At 36.2% G+C, this 15,215-nt stretch overlaps 1 long non-coding RNA gene across 1 annotated transcript in view; it reads left to right on the top strand.

Moving 5' to 3' along the window:
* Positions 1 to 276: 276 nt before the first annotated feature.
* The window catches only part of LOC131381485 (uncharacterized), a 262,967-nt gene continuing 248,028 nt past the window's right edge, over positions 277 to 15,215 (top strand). Inside the window, exons 1-2 of the long non-coding RNA XR_009210254.1 lie at positions 277 to 429; positions 2,705 to 2,815. This is a non-coding gene — a long non-coding RNA (uncharacterized LOC131381485). The remainder of the gene's footprint in view (positions 430 to 2,704; positions 2,816 to 15,215) is intronic.

Raw genomic sequence — 15,215 nt, 5'->3', positions numbered from 1 at the left:
CAATGAATATTATGCAAAACTATTTTACATACAGATTTTTAACTCACGTAGTTTCTTTCATGGCTTAAAAATCCTACAAAATATAATGAATTATGTAAAGAATATACATGCTAAAAAATCTATCTCATTGTCAAAAGCTGTGAGATATGAAGATTATCCTGAGAGTGGTATAATTTAATAAAATATTTACAGGATTTGAAATCAATGAAGAGAACAGAGCTATTGTCCCACCTCCTTTTCCATGGTGAAATTTCTTATCCTGTTTTGACCACGGATCCCCTTGTCATAAAACCAGTGCATAAGATACAACTACATCCAATGTATTCCAGAGAAAGATTCTCTGCAAATGACTCAAGGAAAGCCACAGGAGCAACAGGGAAACTGAAAGAACAAAACGTTGATTCAGAAGGGCAGCCCCACATTTTTAAGGTTGTATATCATGCTTTATGTAAATGCTCATTCAGATAATGAGGTCCAGATGCTAAATTGAAAAAAATAATATTAATGATATTATAAATGTTATTTGATTCAATATGATTTCAGAGTGTCATGAAATGGTTCTTAGTATCTAACATAATGCCTTTCATATTTTAACTACCTATTAAATATCTGATGAATTTATAAAATAATAGGTTATCTCACAATTATACAAAGGGATTATCACTCTCATATATGAAAATTCATCAAAGACCAGAAAATATAAGGTACTTTGCTCTCTTGAGTCTTATAGATTTTAAAGCCAGAAGGGATATGAACATACATAGCCCCCATCACCTACTTTGTATGTGAGAAAAACAGAGTTCAAAGAGAATATGCGATCAGAACACAAGTTTTCAATGCCAAACACCACGTGCCATGTGTGAAAACAAACTGCTACCAATTAATCATTTGATTTTGAGCCCCTTTACCATAATCATTTGTAAAATGAAGAGACTAGACTAAATGAACTCTGGAGTCTCTGTTAGCTTAAAACTTCAGACTCTAAATCTTGAGAATAATCCAAATAAATTTTGCCAAATGCTTTACATAAAAGTAAAGAATATTAAGGAATCCTCAATGGATCCACTATGAAATATTTTTTGATCAAACTAATAACTATTTAAGAACATATACCTATAGAAAGATAATATATTTAAGAACAATACCTCAAAATGATTGTGAACTGTTAGGGGAAATTTCACTAGTATTTCTTTATATCCCTTAGAGTCAGTTTCTTTTTGAAATTACTTTTATGCAAACAAAGAATCATAGAGCTATTATAAAAATGGTGTCTATAATTTCATCACCTAAAGATCACATATTGAGTTCTCTCAAATGAAATGTGTTTATAGATTTAAACTAGGTTGATTTTGAATACATCATTCTAAAATAAATGCCTTAAATTTTAAAATGTATTTAAAATATGTATTGGAGATTTTGTAGATTCTAAGTCAAAGTAATTTGAAATAAAAATTTTGACAAATTAAGATAATTTTGCACATATTTGTCTTGAATATAGCAGGAGATATTTACAAATATTTTAAACTCCTACAGTTCAACTTAAATTCTAATCACTACTTAAATATTAAAGCCAAAATACAATGATGGTAAAAGCAAAATAATTTTAGTAGCCAGCCTCCAGATTAAGTAGAATACGAAAAAATATTTAGAAAATATCAAATGGTTTTATGATCTCTCTAGCAAATATATCAATCATATTCATTCCATTTCTTCATATTTACCCAAGAGAAATAAAAGCTTATGTTCACAAAAAGACATACACAAGTGATCAAAAACCGCAATTACTTTTGCACAAAGTTAATACAATGGAATACTCAGCAATTAAAATGAATAAATAGCAGACGTGCTCTACAATGTGGATGAATCTTGAAATAATTGTGCTAAATAAGCCAGACTAAAACATATACATGCTGCATGGTTCCATTTCTATATTTTTTTAAGAAATACAAACTCATCTATAGTAGGGAAAGTGGATCACTGGTTGTCTGGGGATGGATGGTGGTTTGAGAAGGAAAGGCAGGAGGGCATGACGAAACTGTTCAGGGTGATTGATTTCATTTTTGTGATCATGCTGATGGTTTCACAACAGTATATGGTGGGTCAAACTTATTGAATTGTTCCCTTTAAATATATGTAGTTTGTAGTATGTCAGTTACACACTGATACACTAAAAAAAAAAAAAGCAAATTAAACAACTAAACATGTATACCAATCTAGGAAAATTAGGAATTGACAGGAACAGCTCATACATTTGTGTAGCCCCAAAGGACATCAGGATTTTCAAACTAGTAAAATGTTATCTGTTCATGACTTAAACCCCAACTCACAATACATTATACATTTCATTTGTTTATTCCAGGAATGTTGTAATACTTCAGGAATATTTTATTTAAAATAAAAGTAGATTTAAAATTATTTTTAAAAGAATAAGCCTCAGTTAGATGAAAAAACACACCTATTGGAAAGGCGGAGCCCTTGAATATAATCGGTAAAAAAGTGGCACTATTCTAGAGTTTAAGTCTATTTTATGTAAAGCATGGAATTTCATATCTAGAACACTAGCATTCTGTGAGCACAAATGAACTATAATTGCTGTTCAGTTTCATGCCTGCAACATAATAGAGAACTCACGGTAAAATATAAAACAAACAAACAAACAAAAAGCAGCATAATAGATAGAAAGGACTCTGTTCTTAATTTGCAGTGATACCCAACCATTGTGAATAAGCTCTGTCAACACCATCTGCTGCACAAAGGAAAGTTGCTGATTATTGCATCTCTAAGTGGAGTCGGTTCTCTCCCACGACAGCAGAAGGTAAGACAGTGACAAGCATTTGAGGGGCTCTTGCTTGTTTTTATGATTGATGATTTTTCTATTGAAAGAACTGGTTTGTGAACTCACTGGTGCTGATGAGCAGAGGCACTGCTAAGGGCAGAAGCAGTCTGGGAGTGAAGCAAAAAAGAGAACAGAACTTTCTTCCCCTTGACTTCTCAGCTTCCTACACACAGCACTTCCAAACAAATGTTTCTACCAAGATCTAATTCATGTGATCACCTGTGTATACAGTGGCAGCTGCAAGCGATATTTTTATATTGTGTATCCCAGCACAATATACATGAGACCATTTAAGTAAATAGTATTTCATGTTGCCTATTTATTATTTTGGCAGTATCTAAGCTGAAAGAAATTAAAGAGCTCTCCAGGTAAAGTGATGTAACATTTTTACATTCTCAAATATAATTATATTAATGATGGATCACTGAAATTAATAGTTACAAAAAATGACAATAAAATTGTGAAATACAGTTGGGAAAGACATTAGTTATCCAGACTTGATCTAAGGAGTTATTGACTTTGGGTGAGACACTCAAATTCATGGAACTGTAGTTTCTGAATCTCTAATATCAGATTGAGGATGCCAAGCGTTCTGCAAAGAAAAATGCAGTTAGTTGCCTCTGCTTTAGGAAGGAATTGATTGATTATTACACTGTACAGAAACAAGGGCTTCTGCATATTTCATAGCTCCAATATAAATTCAGAATTTCTTCCTTTTGTACATCTTGGATTGAATCTTGAAATTGAATTAGATCTTGGAATGTCTAAAAAGCCAAGAAAAAAGAGGCCTTCCAAATATTCACAATGGTAGGGCAGGAGAATTTTTAGAGGTGGCAATCAGTTTTCTCCCATTTCCAGGAAAGTTTTACAAAGTACAAATTATAATTATGGGTCACCAGTTAATACTATCCCTCTGCCATAGTCTGATTCTTATACAGAGAGCAAAATTTGTTTTTCAATGTATATTATTTATATTAACCTATTTTGAGATGAGTTGAAGGTAAAATTTTTACCTGTAGACTAAATAGAATATATCAATATTCTACAGACAGCAAATTGCCATCGTAAGTAATCTGTTAATTTTGAAAGACTTCATTGTTCAAGGAATACATATGTATACTTGTAAGCTATACACATTTATTGCAAAATCAGCTATCTTCACCTTCTTATGCAATTTTTCACAATTTATTTGTCCATTAAAGTATTTATGAAGAACACATTATATCTCATGAACTTTCCACAAAACAGTTTTGAGGTCTTGATCAAATTACTTAATTTTTCCTTCAGTTTCTACATTTCTTTATTTTTTATTTTTGGTACTGTCTCTCTCTGTCACCCAGGCTGGAGTGCAATGGCACTATCTCAGCTCATTACAAACTCCACCTCCCAGGTTCAAGTGATTCTCCTGCCTCAGCCTAGTAGATGGGATTACAGGTGCCTGACAGCATGCCTGGCTGATTTTTGTATTGTTAGTAGAGATGGAGTTTCACCGTGTTGACCAGGCTGGTCTCCAACTCCTGACCTCAGGTGATTCACCCACCTTGGCCTCCCAAAGTGCTAGGATTATAGGGGTGAGTCACTGCGCCAGGCCCACTTTATTCTTTTAAGATCTTAAAATACGGATAATAACAGCCTGTCTCAAAATGGTTTTCTAAATATTAACTGAATTAACCGAGGCAAAATACATAGATTGGTTCCCAGAATACAATATTACCAATATTTTTAGCTAACTTGCTTTGTACGTACCAAGAACTGTGGTAAGAATGGGCCAACCATGGTATAATTAGATTGATGTAGTTCATTGCTTCTCAGAACTTAGAATTGAATATGAAAAATCAACACTAGTTATCGGGGGAATTGGCCCCCAGTATTTCAGTGTAGATTCTTTCTATTTTGCCTAAGTGTTGGCCAGCCTGAGAAATAAAGAGAAAGAGTACAAAGAGAGGAATTTTACAGCTGGGCCTCCGGGGGTGACATCACATATTGGTAGGACCATGATGACGACCCTGAGCTGCAAAACCAGCAAGTTTTTATTAGGGATTTTAAAAGGGGAGGGGGTGTACGAACAGGGAGTAAGTCACAAAGATCACATGCTCCAAAGGGTGATAAAGATCACAAGGCAAAGGCAAAATTAGAATTAGTGATGAAGGTCTATGTCCTGCTGTGCACGTATTGTCTTGATAAACATCTTAACAGGAAATAGGGTTCAAGAGCAGAGAACCGGTCTGACTAGAATTTACCAGGCTGGAATTTCTCAATCCTAGTAAGCCTGAGGGTACTGCAGGAGACCAGGGCATATTTCAGTCCTTATCTCAACCACATAAGGCAGACACTCCCAGAGTGGCCATTAATAAACCTCCCCACAGGAATGCATTATTTCCCTAGAGTATTAATTATTAATACTCCTTGCTGGGAAAAGAATTCAGTGATATCTCTCCTACTCACATGTCCATTTATAGGCTCTCTGCAAGAAGAAAAATATGGCTTTATTCTGCCCGACCCCACAGGCAGTCAGATCTTATGGTTATCTTCCCTTTTTCCCTGAAAATCGCTGTTATTCTGTTCTTTTTCAGGGTGCACTGATTTCATATTGTTCAAACACACATGTTTTACAATCAATAGTGGTCCTGAGGTGACGTACATTCTCAGCTTATGAAGATAATGGGATTAAGAGATTAAAGTAAGGACAGACATAAGAAATTATAAGAGTATTATTAGGGAAGTGACAGTTGTCCATGAAATCTTCACAATTTATGTTCAGAGACTGCAGTAAAGACAGGTGTAAGAAATTATAAAAGTATTAATTTTGGGAACTGATAAATGTCCATGAAATCTTCACAGTTTATGTTCTTCTGCCGCTGCTTCAGCTGGTCCCTCCATTTGGGGTCCCTGACTTCCCACAACAAGTAGTTACACATTGTTAGTTATTGATTTAATAATAAATATTATTTGCATACAAACTATGTAAAAATGGAGGAAAGTATGAAAACATATCCACCACCAGTGTTGTTAAGATTAGAAGGGATGATGTTAGCAGGTCAGAGGAGAAAGTTAATGAGAAGTTGCATAGGTTTTCAATTTTGTGTAGATGTGTAAGGGGGACAGGTACAAAGATGCTCAGATATAGATCATAGATAATAAGGCATCACCTGCGCATGATACAGGTAGAAAATTCTGTAATTTACAGAAAGGAAAATCTATGTTTCATTTGTATGAAAATGAAACATTTTATAGAGAATGCAGAGATTAATAATGATTTAATGTAATATCTAATTATGGCTATTGGAAGTCCTTCTAGTTTTAAGGTCATAGAATTTTAATATTATGAGGTGACCACAAGAAGTTTGAATAAAAATGTTTCAGTTAAAACTACAGTTTCTAAAACTTAATGGTGCAATTCCAGTGGATGACAGTGAGTAAGAGCTGAAGAAAGTTTCAAAAGACCAAAGAACGTATAGAACATTGTAACCAATAAAATCATTATTAATAAATGTTGATATTACCTACTTTTTTGCATGAGGATTAGATGAAATCTACTGTAAGAAGTGGAGGGAGGAAATGGTAAGTTTGACTTAGGCAAATAGTTTGTTCAATCAAATGGTTATATTAAGCTGATACACTGTACATATACTAAATAAATATGTTTCCTGGCATAGTATAGAATGATTTCCCACATAACCAATGAAACTCCTATTTTCTTTGCTCATTAGTTTGTCCTGAGAGTAGTAATGGCATTTTGCAAGCTGTGCCTTGTTCGTTTTAGTGTGATCTCCTGGCCAGTTTAGAAATATTGAACATATACTACTAAGGAAAAAAAAAAACTTTAGTTACCTACATGGACTGAGTGATTGTTTTTAATCACAATTAAGTGCACTTGTATGTATTTAGTTGTGAGATTGGCATGAACCCTGGTACTCAGACGTACTCTCAAAATACAGGGTGATGAGTCTTGGGAGAGCAATGTGAGAGACCACATTTTAAAGTATTAAATCACATGCACACATGTTCATTTCCTTCTTATCGGGAGGTGGCATTCAGATGCCTAACTGCCAATATATATATATTTTTTCACAGACAAGACATTTGGCTTCTTACTCAAGGGCTTACTTGGAAAGACTGTTGAGTTGGCAGCTATAGCCACTTTTCTGTTGTCAGAAATGAATAAAAATGCAAGGTCTAGGATGATTCTTAAAAACAAAACTTCCTTTTGTTCTTTCATTGCACACATATGGATCCTTGGAAAAAGAAATTATTTTCCTTCTGTCTCTAATTTAGCTTTTATGCATCCCTGGCCTGCATTAAGCTAGAAAAACAGGGATCTCGCATAAATGAGATTACATATGTGAAAGTACTTGGAAACTGCAAAACACCATACGATTCTAAGACATCCACAAGAATGTAAATATCATAGATTCTTTCATCTTTTTGATGAAACCATCACTAACTACCTTAAAATATAACATATCCTTCTTATAAATCTCATTATTATAACCTTGCAAGTCATTCCTTAAAACCTCACATAAATTTCACACCACCAAGAATATGCTCAAACTATATCATCACCATGGAAAACTTCCCTCCTTCCTTTGCTTTTGTAAAATATCTTTCACTTACTTAAAAATACTTATTGACAACCTATGTCTACAAGACACTATCATATGTCCTGAAATATAGAAATGAAAAGAGGAGAAATATTTCTCCCGTAGAAAGCCAAGATTATTTTTCCTCCTCCATTTCTTCAAGACAGAAGAGGAAAGCCAGCAGGCTGGAAGATGGTGGGCTGGGAGACAGTGAGGTCAGATTAATTTACAAGAACCAGCAAGTTTCAACACATGGTTAGCTTGCGTGCCAGGGAAAGGAGTGTGGATTTCATTTTAAATGTAATGGAAATCTACTGGGAGACATTCAGCAACAAAGAACAGTGACCTGATTTATGTTCTTTAAGATGATTCTGATTTTATTGATACTGCATTTAGACTCAAGCAACAGGAATCTTCTGCCCTGAGCCCCAGCATTATAGAAAACTCTGCATAACACAGACACCCAAACAATAGATGTATTAAAGAAGACATGCCCTCCTCTGTCTCTAGGCACACACTGAGCAGTCCTGGCAGAGGACAAAGGTGACCACAAATACCTGCTCTTGAGGCAAACAAAAATGTTTAGACCCCAGGGAAATGCTTCTCCACATCTCTTAGGCTATGTCCTTAAAATTGGAGGGAGCTGAGTTTTAATGCCATAAAAGTTCATGAGTTCTATCCTTGTCAAAGTTAGAAATATTCCTTCACCACTGCAGTATACAAGAACAACTTGAACAGGAGGCATAGTTAGGCAAGAGAGGAGACAAACATGTTTACTTGAGGAACCCATTCTCTCAGATGGCGTGGATACAGTAGATTTTTGCACACTGAAATTATCATTGCACAGTAGTGTCCAGCATTCATTTCCTAACATCCATTTATTGTCCAATTCATGATTCGGGGAATACTTAACAAACGAAAACACTTATTATAATTGCACTGTAAGTCAAGGAATATTTTGCAATTTTAAATAAGAACAGCAAACTGTAGCTCCTGGATTAAATTCTGCCCATTTCCTGCTTATATAAATAAGCTTTTTTTTTGGACCTAGCCACACAGTCAGTTGTTTATGTATTTTCTGTGCCTGTTTTTTACTATTCAGATCCTTACAGTAAAATGTTTCTTTCCCTCATCTGTGCATGCCTGAAGTGCAAAGCTGATTCTTCTAAATGCTTAGATATTTCTTAAGAGATGGTAAAAATAAATAAATAAATAAGTAGCTGGCTGTGAGGGAGCACAAATGTATTTTATCAAGAAAAGTAGTAAATAATGGCCATGTACAACTCATGCAACATTGGTAAAAACAGCTTTATTCATTACATCCCCAAACTGGAAAGAACTCAATGTTCTTCATCAGCCCAATTGATAAGCACGTTGCAGTATTGTATTAGTCCGTTTTTATGCTGCTGATGAAGACATACCTAAGACTGAGCAATTTACAAAAGAAGGAGGTTTCACAGTTCCATGTGACTGGGGAGGCCTCACAATCATGGTGGAAGGTGAAAGGCACTTCTCACATAGCAGCAGACAAGAGAAGGGTGAGAGCCAAATGAAAGGGGTTTCCCTTTATAAAACCATCAGCTCTCATGAGACTTATTCACTACCATGAGAACAGTATGGGGAAAATCACCCCCATGATTCAATTATCTCTCACTAGGTCCCTCCTATAACCTGAGAGATTTATGGGAGCTACAATTCAAGATGAGATTTGGATGGGGACACAGCCAAACCATATCAAGTGTATCCCAAAATAGAATCTTCTTCGGCAATAAAAAATAAATAAATTCCACATATACCCAACAGCATGCATGAATCTTTAAAATATTAGGCTGAATGATAACAAGCAAAATAATTATTGAAAGATTCCATTTATTTGAAATTCTGGAATAAGCAAATGACATTACATTGAATAAAGGAGTCCAATAGTTGCCTGCAGCCAAAGGTCTAGGGAAAGGGGCTGACTACAAAGGGCCTAAATTGGGAAACTTCTTAACTTCTTTGGCCCCAATTCAAAGACAAAGGAAGCTGATCTTCAGTGATTGGACTGGTTTTATATACAGTATATCTAAGCCTAAAAGGGAAGCATACATGAATTTTGCAAGCAGCTGTCTCCTTTTCTGGCAAGCATTAAAAACTTTGATTTATTGGGGCCTCTTGTACTATTTTCTTTTTTTTTTTTTTTTTTTTTTTTTTTTTTTTTTTTTTTTTTTTTTTTGAGACGGAGTCTCGCTCTGTCGCCCAGGCTGGAGTGCAGTGGCACAATCTCGGCTCACTGCAAGCTCCGCCTCCCAGGTTCACGCCATTCTCCTGCCTCAGCCTCTCCGAGTAGCTGGGACTACAGGCGCCCGCCACCACGCCTGGCTAATTTTTTGTATTTTTAGTAGAGACGGGGTTTCACCGTGGTCTCGATCTCCTGACCTCGTGATCCGCCCGCCTCGGCCTCCCAAAGTGCTGGGATTACAAGCGTGAGCCACCGCGCCCGGCCTCTTGTACTATTTTCAATGGAAAAAGAGTAAGAATAAACATGCAGATAACGGGGCCTGGAGCTATAAACACTGTGATGGATGTCAGCAATGACACCCCAATTTTTCTTGAGGATGATGCACCTATCTCCCACCTGTGGGGACTAGGGTCTATTGACTGCCCTAGCATGCTGCTCACTGAGAATCTCCCTGAGCCTTAGAGCACTGCCTCATCCAAGGTTGTGTACTCTTCCAGAGGGCCACACTTGGGCAATGGCCAGCTGATGAAGGAACACAAAGTCTGGGATCCCTTGCCTTGCTTTGGAATTCCAGCTCTGGAGGACCAATTTCGTTGCATTTTGAACATCTATACTTTTACCTCCACTCAAAAAGTTCACTTCTATCACAGTGAAACAACGTTCAAAAATGCATTAAACCACAAAGTCAAAGAGAATGAGAAATGACAGCAAGAAATGTGCACAAGATGGTGGGAACTGTGAACTCAATGGATGACTGGAACCTGACTTAGAAAGAGTGAGGAAAGGGGAATCAACAAGAGACTCCAAGAGATTAAGTCAAGAGATCAAGCCAGCTGATGTGTATCCAAGAACCTCAGAGGCCCACAAGTTGGAATGCAATTGCCATTGATGGCTAAAATGTGGATTGGGGCTGAAAGTGCAAGGATTAGTTAGAAAACTTTAGGAGAAACGATTAGTATGTAAGATATCTTTTCCTACCCTGTCAACAAGAATACTATTCTGTTCATCCCAAAAGAGGACTAAATATTTAATCTATGTAGCCGTTTAACAACAGAGGCTCTGGACTTGGACCACTAGCCATGGTTGAAAGTGGAAGTGCTATATTATGAACTGTGAGACTACCCACAACCCCCTTCTGTTCTTGACCATCTGAGCTCTCTATCAGCATTTCAGTGCCTCATTCTTAAAGATGGAAATGTAAATTTGATAAAGTACTTAAAAAATAAAACATACATAAAAAGAGAATGTAGAGAAACCAAAGACAATTCACAGAGTAAATTTTCAAAATAAGTACAATAAATTGTTTTATCACATTAAAATATTAACATCTAAAAAAGTAAACTACACAAACAAAATTTAGAGAACAGGGTAAAACCATTAAAAATTAAAATAACACTGCAGAAATTGAAAAATAATTCAGAAATATAGTTAGAAGACAAATTAAAGAAGATCTCACAGAAAGTAGACCAAAAGTCAAGAAGTATTCCAAGAGATACAAAATCTTAATAAGCTCTTTGAAAAGAAGGAACATAAAATGTGAAAGAAAGAATATCCTTCAGAAATAATTCAAACACTTCAGAAGGTCTTTGGCTCCACATAGGATATGAAAAAATACAAGAGAATATTACTCTAACACTAACTACAAGAATAAAACTAGATGATCTACAAAATCATAACTTTTCTTGAACCTAGCTGAGGTCTAAAGTAATTCAGAAAAAATTAATTCCAACAAGGAACAAGTCTCTTCCAGGATAAACAGATCACTAAAATGGTTTTACCTTTGGTAGAACAAAAAGAGGAAAAGTGGCAACTATGCAAATGATATCTATTGGAAAAGGTGGACAATGCAAGAAATTCCAGCAGAGAAATGAAAACTAAGAAAGTATCAAATGGAATAACAGGTGATTTAAAAAAAATGACAGAAAAGTTGTGAGGCTTTTCTTTAGATTTAGCAATACCACTAGACAAAACCATGAAGAAAAAGGTCAAACAGAAACACAAACCAAAAAATGTGGTGGAAAAACCACAGCTACCAAGAATGATGGGACAACAGCCAATGGTCTAATGAGAACATAATTGTAGATGCAGAAGAAGAGGCTGGGGAGTGGGTGGATAATGGAAGTAACACTTGAAGAGATAATGGCCAAAATTTTTCCAAAATTAAGCAAATCCCTCAACTCCTGGATCTAAAAAAATTCGGAATGCCCAAAGCATGATAAAGACAAAAATATATATTGTCGCCAAAGTCCTAAAAAATGAAAGACAAAAAGAAAATCTTGAATAACTGAAAGGAAAAGAAAGGGAGAGAGAGGAAGGGGAAGAGGGAAGGGAGAGGCAGAAAGGAAAAAAAGGAAGAGAGGGGAGGAGGAAGGAAGGAAGAATTATTTACAGAGAGAAAAATATAAGAATTATACCATACTCTTGTTAGAAAATATACAAGCCAGAGAGAAATGAGTAACTAGTTCAAACTGTTGAATAAGAAAAAAAAAAAAAAACAGACAGCTTATAATTCTATATTGGGCAAGGGGGATGAAGTATCTTTCAAGTGTCAAGGCAAAAAATATTTTTCAAAAAAAAACTTGAGAAAATTTTGGGAGGAGCAGTTTTGCTTCAATAAATAAGATTGCTTACATCTGGCTGTAAAGCAGCCCCTACCTATTTTAATGAATAATGTTTGTTTGGATATAGCCTTACCCAGTCACTTATTAATTATCTGTGCCTGTGTTCACCCATAACAAGAGTTGAGTAGTGACAGAGACATTATGGCTCAAAAAGCCAAAAATATTTTTCTATCTGGCCTTTTATGGAAAATAAGCAAGCTGACTCTTGACTTGAAGCATAATAGTAACAAGTTATAATAGCACTAAATATTTATCAAAGTAAAATGTGTAAAAATTGTAGTACAAAGAATGGAAAGGCTGAATTGGGAGGATCACGTTGGAAGGTTCCTATATGAGACATTAGGTGGTATACCTATTAATAAGAAGTAGACTGTGATGAAGACATATTGTAAATGCTAAATAAATTACTAAAATAACTAAGGTTATAGTTATAACTAATTAAGTCAATAAAGATGAATTAAAATACAAAAAATAGGTAATATTGTAAAAATAGGCAGAAAGAAAAAGAACAAAGAACAGATGGAATAAATAGAAAGCAGCAAGATGGTGGATTTAGATCCAATTATATTGCTAATTATATTAACTACGAAGAATTGAAACAGCCACATTAAAAGACAGGCATACTGGATTTGGGGCAGAAATGCAAGACTAAACTCTATGCTGTCTTTAAGAAACATACATTAAATATCAGATATAGATAACACAAAAAAACAAAATATTTAAAAAGATATATAATGTAAACAATAATGTAAAATACCTGGAGTGGCTAAATTAATATCAGACAAAATACATTAAAACAAGGGATATTAACGGGGTTAAAGAGGGACATCTTTTGATAAATAAAGCATCAATTCACCTAGAAGACATAATCCTAAATGTGTATTCACCAAACTACAAACTTTTAAAATAGCTAAATTAAAAACTGATAAAACTGAAAAGAAAAATAGAGAAATTAATTATTATAGTTGGGGATTTCAATACTTTTCTTCTTCTAATCATTAAAAAAATAGAAAAAAGATCAAAAAGGATATAGAATACCTGAAAAACACTAGTAACTATCTTTACTTATTGATATTTAAGGTACAGTCCAGGCAACAACAGCACAATACGTATTTTTTTTAAGTATACATAGAACACTTGCCAAGCTACACTCTATTCTTGTAATAAATAATCCTCATGCTAATGTAAAAGAAATAAAGTTATACAGTACATTCTCTGATCACAATGGACTTAAACTAGAAATTAGTCATTGAAGGACCTTGGAAAATTTTTCAAATATCTATAAATCAAACAAGAGACTTCTAAATAACAAAAGTGTCAAAGAAGAAGTCACAAAAACATTAGAAAACACTTTGTTTAGAAATGGAATCTCAACTTATCAAAATCTATGGGACAAAAGTAAAGGTGTCCCTAAAGTGCAGTTTATTGAATTAAAGGATTACATTTTAAATAAAAAAGTTTTCAAATCAGTTATCTAATTTTACCCCTTAAGATAATAGAGAAAGGGGAGGAGCCAAGATGGCTGAATAGGAACAGCTCTGCTCTACAGCTCCCAGCGTGAGCGACGCAGAAGACAGGTGATTTCTGCATTTCTAACTGAGGTACTGGGTTCATCTCACTGGAAAGTGCCAGACAGTAGGTGCAGGACAGTGGGTGCAGTGCACCATGTGCGAGCTGAAGCAGGGTGAGGCATCGTCTCACCCAGGAAGCACAAGGGGTCAGGGAATTCCCTTTCCTAGTCAAAGAAAGGGGTGACAGACAGCACCTGGAAATCGGGTCACTCCCACCCTAATACTGCACTTTTCCAACGGGCTTAAAAAACGGCACACCAGGAGATTATATCCCGCACCTGGCTCCGTGGGTCCTACGCCCATGGAGTCTTGCTCATTGCTAGCACAGCAGTCCGAGATCAAACTGCAAGGTGGCAGCAAGGCTGGGGGAGGGGCACCCGCCACTGCAGATTTAGTTATTTGATTAGGTAAACAAAGCAGCCAGGAAGCTCAAACTGGGTGGAGCCCACCACAGCTCAAGGAGGCTTGCCTGCCTCTGTAGGCTCCACCTCTGGGGGCAGGGCACAGACAAACAAAAAGACAGCAGTAACCTCTGCAGACTTAAATGTCCCTCTCTGACAGCTTTGAAGAGAGTAGTGGTTCTCCCAGCATGCAGCTTGAGACCTGAGAACAGGCAGACTGCCTCCTCATGTGGGTCCCTGACCCCGAGTAGCCTAACTGGGAGGCACCCCCCAGTAGGGGTGGACTGACACCTCACACGGCCAGGTACTCCTCTGAGACAAAACTTCCAGAGGAATGATCAGGCAGCAACATTAGCGGTTCACTAATATCTGCCATTCTGCAGCCACCGCTGCTAATACCCAGGCAAACGGGGTCTGGAGTGGACCTCTAGCAAACTCCAACACACCTGCAGCTGAGGGTCCTGTCTGTAAGAAGGAAAACTAACAAACAGAAAGGACACCCACACCAAAAACCCATCTGTATGTCACCATCATCAAAGACCAAAGGTAGATAAAACCACAAGATGGGAAAAAAACAGAGCAGAAAAACTGGAAACTCTAAAAATCAGAGCGCCTCTCCTCCTCCAAAGGGACGCAGCTCCTCACCAGCAATGGAACAAAGCTGGATGGAGAATGACTTTGATGAGTTGAGAGAAGAAGGCTTCAGATGATCAGACTACTCCAAACTACAGGAGGAAATTCAAACCAATGGCAAAGAAGTTAAAAGCTTTGAAAAAAAAATTAGACGAATGGATAACTAGAATAACCAATGCAGAGAAGTCCTTAAAGGACCTGATGGAGCTGAAAACCAAGGCACAAGAGCTATGTGACGAATGCAGAAGCCTCAGTAGCCAATGCGGTCAACTAGAAGAAAGGCTATCAGTGATGGAAGACGAAATGAATGAAATGAAGTGAGAAGAGAAGTTTAGAGAATAAAGAATAAAAA

The sequence above is a fragment of the Hylobates moloch genome, unplaced genomic scaffold (assembly GCF_009828535.3).
Source record: "Hylobates moloch isolate HMO894 unplaced genomic scaffold, HMol_V3 SCAFFOLD_2, whole genome shotgun sequence".
NCBI classification, from domain to species: Eukaryota; Metazoa; Chordata; class Mammalia; order Primates; family Hylobatidae; genus Hylobates; species Hylobates moloch.
The sequence above is the reverse complement of the archived record's forward strand: the minus strand, read 5'-3'. Positions and strand labels throughout refer to the sequence as shown.